Source organism: Cucurbita maxima, unplaced genomic scaffold, assembly GCF_002738345.1.
Source record: "Cucurbita maxima cultivar Rimu unplaced genomic scaffold, Cmax_1.0 Cma_Scf00035, whole genome shotgun sequence".
Lineage (NCBI taxonomy): Eukaryota > Viridiplantae > Streptophyta > Magnoliopsida > Cucurbitales > Cucurbitaceae > Cucurbita > Cucurbita maxima.
The window spans coordinates 62,481-74,184 of record NW_019272051.1 but is presented as its reverse complement, the minus strand read 5'-3'; positions in this window follow the sequence as shown (position 1 = coordinate 74,184).

Sequence of the window (11,704 nt, the reverse complement as noted above, 5' to 3'; positions counted from 1 at the left end):
ACTGCATCTCAAGCAAACCTCGATGATGAAAGTGCCCAAGTCTTTTGTGCCAAATCTCAATGTCATTAACTTTGGATATTGAACAAGTATTTGCCACTAGCATCTCTCATCATGCATTACTTATTCTTAAACAACACTTTATAGCCTTTATCAAGTAACTGACCAATGCTTAAGAGATTTTGATCAATTTTAGGTGCGAATAAAACTTCTGGAATAAATTTTGTACCTTCATAGTTTGTTATAACTACTGTACCTCTTCCCTTGACTTCCAAGTGTTCACCATTGCCAATCCTCACTCTCTTGATTTCAGTGTCTCTTAATTCCTCAAAAAACTCCTTGTCATATGTCATGTGATTTGTGCACTCACTGTCAGTCAACTAGCTCTCGCTTGATTCTTTGCCTGAGGAACAAGTGACCACAAACAATTGATCTTCTTCTTCTTGATCAGCTACCTGTGCATCTACTTCTTTCACTTGATCTTTGGCTTTTCAAATCACAGCTTCATGTCCAAGTTGATTGCATTTGGAGCAGAAGGCGTTAGGTCTTCTCCAACAATTGTATGGTGGATGACCTTTCTTCTCACCATGGCGGCAAGGTGGATAGGATTTTTTAGAACCTCCTCCTTTTGTCTTCTGATAATTGGCAGATGAATCTCCATTCATTGATTGGTTTTTGAAATTTTTCTTGTTTTTATTCCTGTTGTTGTCTTGATGCTTAACATGTAAGGCACCTTCAATCACCCCTTCTTACCTGATAGACCATCTTTGCTCTTGTGCTTGTTAGCATTCAATAGCTCTGTAAGAGAAATCTTTGACAGGTCTTTGGTGTTCTCTAGAGTAGTAATGGTAGCTTCAAACTTCTCTGGAACAGTGACCAATAGTTTTTCAACGATCCTAGAATCATTTAACACAGAACCAAGCAATCTCACCTTGTTAGCAATGTCGAGAAGTCTGTCAGAGTACTCTTTCACAGACTCAAACTCCTTCATCTTTTGCAACGCAAAATCCCTAATCAAATTCAGGACTTTCATTTTCTTCATATTCAGCCTTGAGGAAATCTCAGATTTCCTTTGCTGTTTTGAGGGACATTATTCAAATGAAATCATTTGAGATACAGCTGCAAATAGGCAAGCCTTTGCCTTTGCCTTTGATTTTCTTGTTTTCTTTTTCTTCTATGCTTTGATTTGTGCTACAGTAGGATTTGCTAGAAGCGGAGGGACCTCGTAATCCTCTTCTATTGCTTCCCAAAGATCCAAAGCCTCCAGATAAGTCTCCATACGAACTGCCCACATTTGATAATTGTCTCCATCGAAGACTGGTGGTGCAACTGCTGAAAAACTTGATTCTTCTTCCATTTGATCTCACAGATCTCTTAAGCAGACTGCTCAAATACCAATCTATTAGTGAAAGAGTGAGTGATTGAATGGTTGATGAGAAGATTGTATTATGAAGAGCAAGAAGGCTTTATATATATACAAAGAAAATAAAAAGATATTAAAAAAATCTGCAGAAAATATGGTAGCAAACCAATAAACAAATCAAAACTAAATCAACTCCTAACTATAAAGAGATTTAATCAGCTACCAACCGATAACAATCTAAACAAACACGTGATTTTTAACATTCATGGATCTGGAAATGGAAGCAATAAACAAAAATGGCACATGGGAATTGATGGAGTTACCTGAGGGCGGAAAGAAGGTTGGTTCAATGTATTCTGTAACGCTATATAATAGCCAATTTCATTCTTCAATAGGATGTGAGATTTCTCCCAATTATTCTGATCTTTTCAATTTTCTCTCTGTTCTTAACCACTGGGGAAACAAAAGGCCATCAAGGCAATTCTAGATCCTTCCAAGATTCAAGCCTATGTGACTCAAGAAGAAAAGGAATTAATGGATCTCGCAGACTATGGAACATTCATTCTTCTACAGGTGATAGGTGAAGAAACTCCATTTAAAATTTGGACTAAACTAAATTCTTTGTCTTACCAAAGGTCTACCTAATAAAGTTTACTTTAGAGAGATCTTCACCTAAAAAATAGACTCTATTAAGTCGTTGACCGATAATATTAATAATTTTAAAAGACTTGCATCTGAATTCAAGGATGATGAAGAAGAGAATGAAGCTTGCATTTTACATAACCCTCTACCAGAAGCTTACAAAGATGTTGTTATTGATGTTGTACTTGAATATGGAAGAGACACATTCATTATTGATGTTGTTATTATCAGCCGCAAAAGCAAGAGAAATTGAACTATTTTCTGAAGCATTGGATCAAGTATTCAAAAAGTTCAAACAATGGAAGACCTTAGAGCAAAAACAAACTTCTTTCTAAACACATAAAATCACTGAAAATGATTGAGAGTTTTGTGGAGAAGACTACATTTTGTTTTTGCAGAAAATATGGTATTCAAACCCACAACAACATTGAAGGGAATGAACTCTTCATCCACGTAGTGTTAGGATCGTACAACAACACACACACTCGATCTAGATGAACACAAAGAACAGGATAGAGAAAATGCAAGGAGAATATTGGCTAAAGGTTTATATTGATGACTTCATGTATGTACAGTAAGAGAGAATAAAGATAATACATAAAGTAAATTTTCAAAGCTCTGTCTCTGAAGTGATATATATATAGTTCAGCTTATTGTATATAGTTTTACTAGATATAACTATCTACTATATATAACTATCTACCATATATAGCTTTACCGTATATAGCTTTTTACTATACATATCTATTTACTATTTATGACAATTTACTTTATATGTCATTTTCCATACATAGTTTTACCATCTATAACCGTTGACTAAGCTATAAATAAGCATCATGCTCCATAATCTAACAATTCTCCCACTTGGAGACTGATCCAGTCAACCAAGAATTTCATTCTCAAACGATAATGAGCTTCTTCACTCAACTATACCAATCGAGGCTTTGCACAATCTCAATATTCCAACATCAACACATTTTGTCAATATGTTTGTTGGATTCTTTGCATCTTCTATCTTCTCCAAACACATCACCATCTTTTACTAACTTGTTGATAGACCGAGTTCCTCACCAACTGCATGACACTCTGACAATCTCTATAAAGAATCTTTTCGTGCTGCTTCTTGCTCAATTCTTCCAGATAGTCATCCACATCGTCTTCTTTTCAGCTTCACTTATTGCCACGTACTCAACCTCAGTTCAACGCATTTTTGAAGCCTAGACGCCCCATCATCCATGGCTTGCACCCATTTGGTTGTATCCTCCAACTGTAGGGTCTCATCAAAGGGCTCTGCTCCCTTTCATCAGCAACAGATAGTGTAATGAAGGTGCATACATATCTGGTACTCTCATAGTACTGGATGATCTTCTCAACACTGATTCAGGTGTCGCATGCTCTACTATTGGTTCCTCTGCAACAGTCTTAGGAGTTTCTTGAGTATCTGCTACAATATCACTATGTGATTTTTTCGCAACTCAACCTCAACTCCCACTTGCTTCGTTGTCTTGGAACCTTGGTCCATATCTGGTTCCTCAGCAGTAGTCTTAAGAGTTTCATGAGTATCTGCTACAACATCACTAGGTGAGTTTCCCTGCAACTCAAGCTCAACTCCCACTTGCTTCGTGGTCTTGGAACCTTGCTCCACATCTGGTTCCTCAACAGTAGTCTCAAGAGTTTCATGAGTATCTGTTACAACATCACTAGGTGAGTTTCTCTGCAACTCAAGCTCAACTCTCACTTGCTTCGTGGTCTTGGAACCATGCTCCACATTTGTATGGACAATTTCCAACCGCACTTTCTTCAATTCTCTGGCAGTCCTTGTGAAGCTAACTCGTTTTTGCGTGCTCATAACGCAGTTCTCACAACGACCCACATCAACAAATTTTAGACCTTTTAAAACTCCTTTCGCAGCCAGCATCTTCATTCCTTTCATGCTCATATGTTCAAGTCTATTGTGTCATAGACTTGAATTTGAAGCACTCTCAGCAACAATAGCTATGTTCATACACCTTGCAATGGTGTATAAGGTTCCAGATTTTGTGCCACGTGCTACCACCGTAGCACCCTTCATAATCTTCCACGAACTCTTCCCTAACTCTGTTGCATAACCTTTGTTGTCCAACTGACCAATAGAGATCAGGTTCTTCTTGAGACGAGGAATATGTCTGAAGGTCTTTAATGTTCACTGATTTCCTGCCATAGTTTTTATGCAGACATCTCCTTTTCATTAATCTTCAAATCTTTGTTGTCGGCAAGATACACCTTCTCAAAATTTTCAGACTTGAAATTCCGGTAAACTCTTTATTTGGAGACAAATGAAAAGATAAACCTGAATCCAAAATCCAGGATTCAATAGAACTATCCACGCTATGGATTAGAGCATCCTCAATGTTTTATGCTAAATTTATAGAATTATCATCATCTCTAGATTTGTGATTCTGCTTCCTCTTTGGTCTTGTACAATCTTTTTGAAAGTGACATTTTTCTCCACAATTCCAACACGTTACGTTTGGTCTATTTGAAGATTTTTTTAGGTTTTTTGATTTTGATCGCCCTTTGTTTGGGCCCTTTGATTTTCTTCTTCCCCGTTGGTCAACACTAAGAGCACTACCAGATGAATTTCTAATTTCTCGTTTGCGAATACTTTGGCTGAGAATCTCGAATTTCATCAAACTTCAGTTTATCAGATCCTCGGGAACTACTGATTGCGGCAACAACAATATCCCACGACTCGGGTAAAAATGACATCAAAATCAATGCTTTAATTTGATCCTCAAAATTAATTTCCACCGAACTCAATTAACTTACGATCATATTGAATTCATTTATATGATCAACAACAGATCCACCTTCAGACATTTGTAGATTGAGCAATCTTCGCATCAAATACACCTTATTCATAACCGACGATTTTTCATACATATTCGACACCACCTTTATAACACCAAATAAAAAGAAAAAAAAAGGCTAAGTCAACAGAGGGGCAAAAATGTCATTTTTACCCTACAGCCATAATAGGGGTTCAAGGAAAACCCCATCAAATCTACTGCAAAAGAAAAAGAAAGTTAAAGAGAAAATTGAGAGAAAATAGAACAGAGTCGCCGTTAAGTTCATCGGACCACCATCAGAATTCACATTCAGACGAGACTTGTTCAAGGATTGAGAGGCTAGCGAGGCCGATGCTTCGTTAAGATCCAAGAACATTTCGTGAGGAACAACTCTACGCACGATCTGTGAAGAAGTTTGGCCGAAATATCGATCCGAAGACAGAGATCCGAGAATCGTCCCAGAACAGTAAGCAAACTTCTGACACTCTTAACTCATTCGGTAGTTAAGCAAAAAAATTACAAAAAAAATACCAAGACGTAGCCCATAACACGATCTAAAACCTTACCGAAGAAATCATATCGATCCAAACTACGAATCAAAAGATATAAAAATAAGAAATGGTACTTTGTGTTATATAAAGAGAGACTAAACTTGGGAGGGATTTAGTATATGAGAAGAGAGCTTGTGAGAATTTTCTCAAGGTCTTTTTCAAGGAAGAAGACCTTCCATGTACCATGATCACTCTATTTAAAGAGTCATGTTTGCATGTTCATGCAAATTTGAGATCACCAAATTTTGACACTTAAAATTCCACTCAAACTTGTGGGGTTTATTTGGCAAGCATGCAAGTTTGGTTAAATCAAATTTGACACCTCAAAATTCCACTAACATGGATTTTTCCATTAAATGAAGTCAACATTTTGACTTTCTTCATTTAATTCAACAATTAATTTGAATAATTAATTTCAAATTAAAGTAACATTAAATGATTAATTAAACTATTTAATTAATATTTAATATTAATTCAAATGTCAATCTCAATCAATTCCGACACATAATTGATTAAGATATTTAAATCTTATTTAAATATCTCAAATTCTCTCTTTTTGTTTAATTCGTAAATAAAACAAAAATGCAGTTAAATATATCGTATATATGTAGCGCATATTCCCTAATTTGAATTCGAACACTTTGAACTCACTCGTCACACTGTTCTATGGTTTAGTCCGATATGAGCTAGCAGAGGGACCTAATGGACCTATAGATCATGGGCTCCAACGATCCAAGATTAACCGGTTAAACTCATTAACCTTGTTAACCAACATTCGTTAACTACTAAGACACTCCACTATAGCCTAGTAGTTGCACTCCCCTCACTATAAATATATTTCTGTCCATTTGATATAACCTTGATTAGAAGTCGATCCTTCATAGGTTGTTCGTAACTAGAGTTGGGTCAATTAGCCGTTTTACCCCTGAAGTTACTTCTTGTTCTTTATGCCCACTGATCCTCTTATGAACAATTGGTTTGTGGTCCAACCAGTAAACCAAATCCCTCTCAAGCCAATGAGTGGGTGGGGCCCCTTGTTCAAGACCTGAAGTCAGTACTTAAGGGAACTACCTCTCTTCTATCACTAAAAGTGGGTAGGAGCGAATTCCATCTTGCACCCCACGTCCCCAGCTATTCACCCAGTCTTACCCCTGAAATGGGAGGCCTATTGAGTCGGCGAACTCGAACCACTCTCACCCATGCAAATCTAAGGATAATTCCGAATGAACAGGAGTTCATAGTTAGCTCAGGATTAAGATTGAGTTACCTAGGACATCGAATGAAAAGAAAATCAGTCTCAACAGCAAACGACATTATAAAGAGAGAGTGATTTTCTTCATGGTCCGATCTTATGCAATACTCATTGCATAGGACGCCCCCACTCACATGTCTTCACATGTACAATTTAGTGATCACATTGTTTATATCATATACAAAAGTGGGTCACATCCATAGTGTTCCCAAAATAAGGTACTCAGCCTTATCCTTATAGTATAGATCATTTTGACTATATACTTGAACTTGATCCACTTTTATGTCTCTACATATAGTTCAAGTAATCATACTATAGCCAGAGTGTTCTTAGTTTATTGAATTTAGATTAATGATCGTAAAGTTCACTTTATTCAATAACAATCTTTACTGAATAAACATCAATAATAACTTTATTGAAAATAGAATATGTCTTTGTTTATAAACTATGAGTTTTAGGACATAAAACCCAACAGTACCTTTGCCTTAAATTAACTCTCCATGAATGAGATTAGTCAGATTGATTGTTATGAGTGTATTGGGTGAATTATCTAATTGGTGCTTGTATGCTTTCAGCTTCCATCGTACGTATTCATGCGTTTAGTTTATGTTGGAATTTTGTATTCCACGTTCTAAGTGCTTGATGGATGAGTTCGTCCCATTGAGAGCGAACTTCGTGTTCTGGGTGCTTGATGGAGGCCATCGCCCCATTGAGTCGGCATTCCTAGTTTGCATGAATTATATATTATGATGTTAGAAGACGGTTGCATGCACACTTTATTATTTTCTAGGGCCCATTTCTATGACAAGCCTAGGGGATTGCTGTTAGGAGTGTTCATAGATTGCTAGGGTTAGAACACTATCTATAGTTTCGTAGGAAGACCAAGGGTTCCTGACCAGTCCTTACTACTCTTAGCCATTTCGCATGGGAAATGTGTCCTCACGTCATACAGCCCATTAGTTGCATGGGAAGAACTATATGGGCTTAGGGGTATTCAGCACACCCCTAGGCTAGATACCATATAGTCTCAAATAGCCATGTAGAGATAGCGCCTCATAGAAAGAAACCGACCATAACAGCTTGGCGTAAGGAACCTCTAGGTGTCTAATGAAAGGACGATGAACCAGTGAAACCCAAGGGGCAAGCTCCAAGGGACTAAGATTAGAACCAGATGTCCTAGAACCGAATAAGGAAACCGTGAGAACCTGTTAAGTTAGAATGCGAAGAGAGCCTACAAGTAAGTGGCTTACTAAGTATAAATTTTTAATACTCATCCTTGCTATGTTTTCCTTTTTCAGGGGCGCGAGGGGTCGGTCAAGGGTGGGCGTGATGGAGACGGGGATTGTCACAGAGGGATGGGTTGTCCCGGGGCATCAGTCCAGTCTTTATTTTGTATTTGCATTCTTTCGAAATTTATTTCTAAATTGTTAAGCGTTCTGTTTGTTTGACGTTCAAAAACTTTATTGGAATTAAAGGATTTTCTCTATTTCATATTTAAATCACTTTGTGCATTTGTGTATGTCATTAGTCACGGTCCGTAGTAAAATATTGGGTCGTGACAGCCTTCAACAGATCTGACGTTGTCTTCTCCTTGATGATGTTGAACGCCACGTTTCTGGATAGCGTCAACCGGATCAACCCTAAGGCTTGTCGATTCTTGAGCTTCCACTGTTTCGTGGTCATGGTATCTGGCTTCACCTTCAATAGGGGTTCGTGAAGACCTTTCTTCTATAGATAATCTTCAATCTACATTTTCCACAAACCGAAAACAAATCCATCGAACTTCTCAATTTCAATCTTTGAACTTTCCATTTTCAAAGATCGTGTTGACTTTCGCCTAGTTCTGATACCAATTGTTAGGATCGCACAATAACGCACACACTTGATCTAGATGAACACAAAAAACAGGATAGAGAAAATGTAAGGAGAATACAGAAAATATAAAGAATACAGAAAGTACATTTTCAAACATCTCATATATATATATATATAGTTTAGCTTACTATATATAACTTTACCAGATATAACTATCTATTATATATAACTATCTACATATATAGTTTTACCGTATATAGCTTTTTACTATACATAGCTATTTACTATTTATGACAATTTACTTTATATGTCATTTTTCATATATAGTCTTACTATCTATAACCGTTGACTAAGCTTTAAATAAGCACCAGGCTCCATAACCTAACAGTAGCAGAAGCATTGAGAAACGTTTTTATTTTTATTATGAATTAAAACAAAAGCAATAAACTTGAGATTAAGAACTCTCTACCATTGTAGAAACCACAGCGAGCAAGTCCTTAAAGTTTTCCAACCATGCAAAAGCTATTCAACATTCCACGAGATCTTCCTTGCTATGACTCGAACACAAGGTCAAGGCTTGTGGGAGTTGTCCTTGAAGTTTTCAAACCATGCAAAAGCTATTCAACATTCCACGAGATCTTCCTTGCTATGACTCGAACACAAGGTCAAGGCTTGTGGGAGGCTCTTGAAAGAAAATTCTATGGAGATGTAATTTCATTCTCCAAAGAAAGTGGGAGAGATTTGTATGTTTTTGCTCAACTCGATGATCCTATTTATAGAGACTCTTGGGGAAGCTTTGCCAAATAATATATGTGCATATTTAATATATTATGATATAATACCTTATACAAATCATATTTAAATATTATAAAATATCCTAATATATATTTAATTAATTTGAATCTCATTCAAATTTCAAATATATGAATTGATTTAATATTTAATTGCATCAAATACAATAAATATATTTTTCCTTTTTAATATATCTAATATATTAAATATTAATTTGAACCCAAAACATTAATATATTTTTCTCCATTTATATTTAACATACCTAATATATTAAATATTAATTTGAACAATTCAAATTAAATATATTTTCTCTTTTTATCTACTGGCGCAAGGGTTGTGGCATGCCGTTGAGCTGAAGGAAGGAGAAACGATCGAGTATTGGGAGGATCGATTGGCGTTCGCCGCCATATTGCGGTTTGTGCCTCCAGAGATGCTAGCGTCTCTCTTCACCAAGGCACCATGCAATCGGCTTGGGAAGGGGTCAAATCCTGCCTGGTTGGTATGCAACGAGTGCGGGAGTCCAACATCGAGTAGCCGTGGAAGGAGCTCTCGGAGATCTACTTTAAGGACGGCGAATCTGTCGATGATTTTTCTATGCAGATCATGGGGCTCGCCAACAACATCACCACTCTCGGTGGGAGCATCAACGAGTCAAAAATTGTGAAGAAGATGCTGCAAGTCGTCCTAAATCACCTCGAGCAAGTCGCGATTTTGATTGGCCTCTTCAGTTGTCGACAAGCAAAGTCGTCTGCTCCTCATTGAGGAGGAATCACTTGCACGCCTAAAGCTTCGCGACAACATCGGCGAGGGCAACAGGTCCTACAGTGGCAAAGGCGGTAAGAAGTCATGGAAATCTCAAGGGTGCACACGTGGGAAAGAAGGGGATCAAAAGAAGGAGTCCACTAATGGCGGGCCAGTCTAGTGCTTGAACTGCGGGAAGAAAGGCCACCTGAGCAAGAATTGCTGGAGTAAGCTCAGGAACAAGGAGAAGGCCCATGTGGCCCAATCTGAGGAGGAAGAGCCGGCTCTTTTCATGGTGAGTGCATCAGTCTTGTCTGACATCCTCAATTCCTTTTTCTAAATCCACGGAGGTAATCGACAACGGTGTAACTGCTTTGGTGAGCGTCAAACCAGAGGAAGAGCTCTAGTTGGGCGTAACAAAGGCATCGGCTGGGGAGCCAATTCAGCTAAAAGAGGAGCGAGTGTTCGCTCAACGAGAGGTGCGAGCAGCACGAGCACCGACAATGGGTCCTCGACACGGGGCAACAAACCATATGACTAGGGAAAGGTCTGCATTCTTCGAGCTCGACTCAGGAATTCGAAGGACGGTGAAGTTCAGAAACGACTCCGTCGTCGAGATCGAAGGGCGCGACACCATCCTGTTCGTCGGCAAGGGAGGCAAGCACCGCAAGCTGACTGACGTCTACTTTATCTCGAGGCTCAAGGATAACCTTCTGAGCCTGGGTCAACTCGATGAGGCCGGCTGCCACATTTTTATCGAGCGTCGGCTACTCAAAATCTGCGATGATCGACGACGGCTTCTCATGCAAGTTTTGCGCACGGAAAACCGCCTTTACATCCTAGAGTTTGAGATAAAGTAACCAGTCAACCTCACGACAAAGACCGAAGAAGTAGCTTGGAGGAGGCACGCAGGTACGGGCACCTAAATTTTCCTACTCTACAAAAACTACACAAGAAGGAGATGGTGCATGGTTTGCCGACAATCAAAGGCATGACCAAGCTGTGCGACGAGTGTCTCATTGGCAAGCAGAGGTGCTCCCCCTTTTCGTCTTAGGCATCCTACCGCGTCGGTGAACCATTGGAGCTCGTGCACTATGATATCTGTGGGCCCATCAAGTCGCCGACCCCAAGCAACAAGACCCTCTTCCTCCTGCTGGTCGATGACAAAAGTCATTTCATGTGGCTAATCTTGCTGCAAGCGAAAAGTAAGGTGACAGAGGTGATTAAGCGCATTCAAGCGTGAGTGGAGGCCAAATGCGGGAAGAAGATGTGAGAGCTACGTACGGACCGAGGCTGTGAATTCTCCTCGACAAGCTTCGATAAGTACTGCGACGAGCTCGGCATGCAGTGGCACTTAACGACACCCTATTCCCCTAGCAGAACGGGGTGTTGAAATGCCAAAATCAGACCATCGTCGAGACAACAAGGTCATTGTTGATGACGGTTGGGATGCCCTAGAGGTTCTAGGGAGAGGCCATAATGACGACCGTCTACCTCCTCAATTGGTCGTCAATGTGAAGCCTCGACAGGAAGATGTCACACGAAGCCTGGTACAACAAGAAGCCAACAATACATCATCTCTGAGTGTTCGGTTGCATCGCATACATGAAGGTCACGCGTCCCCACCTCGCCAAGCTCAATCCTAGGGGCTGAAAATCGTCTTCATAAGCTACAAACCCAGGAGAAAGGCATACAGGCTTTATGATCCTATGGGGGGGGGGGG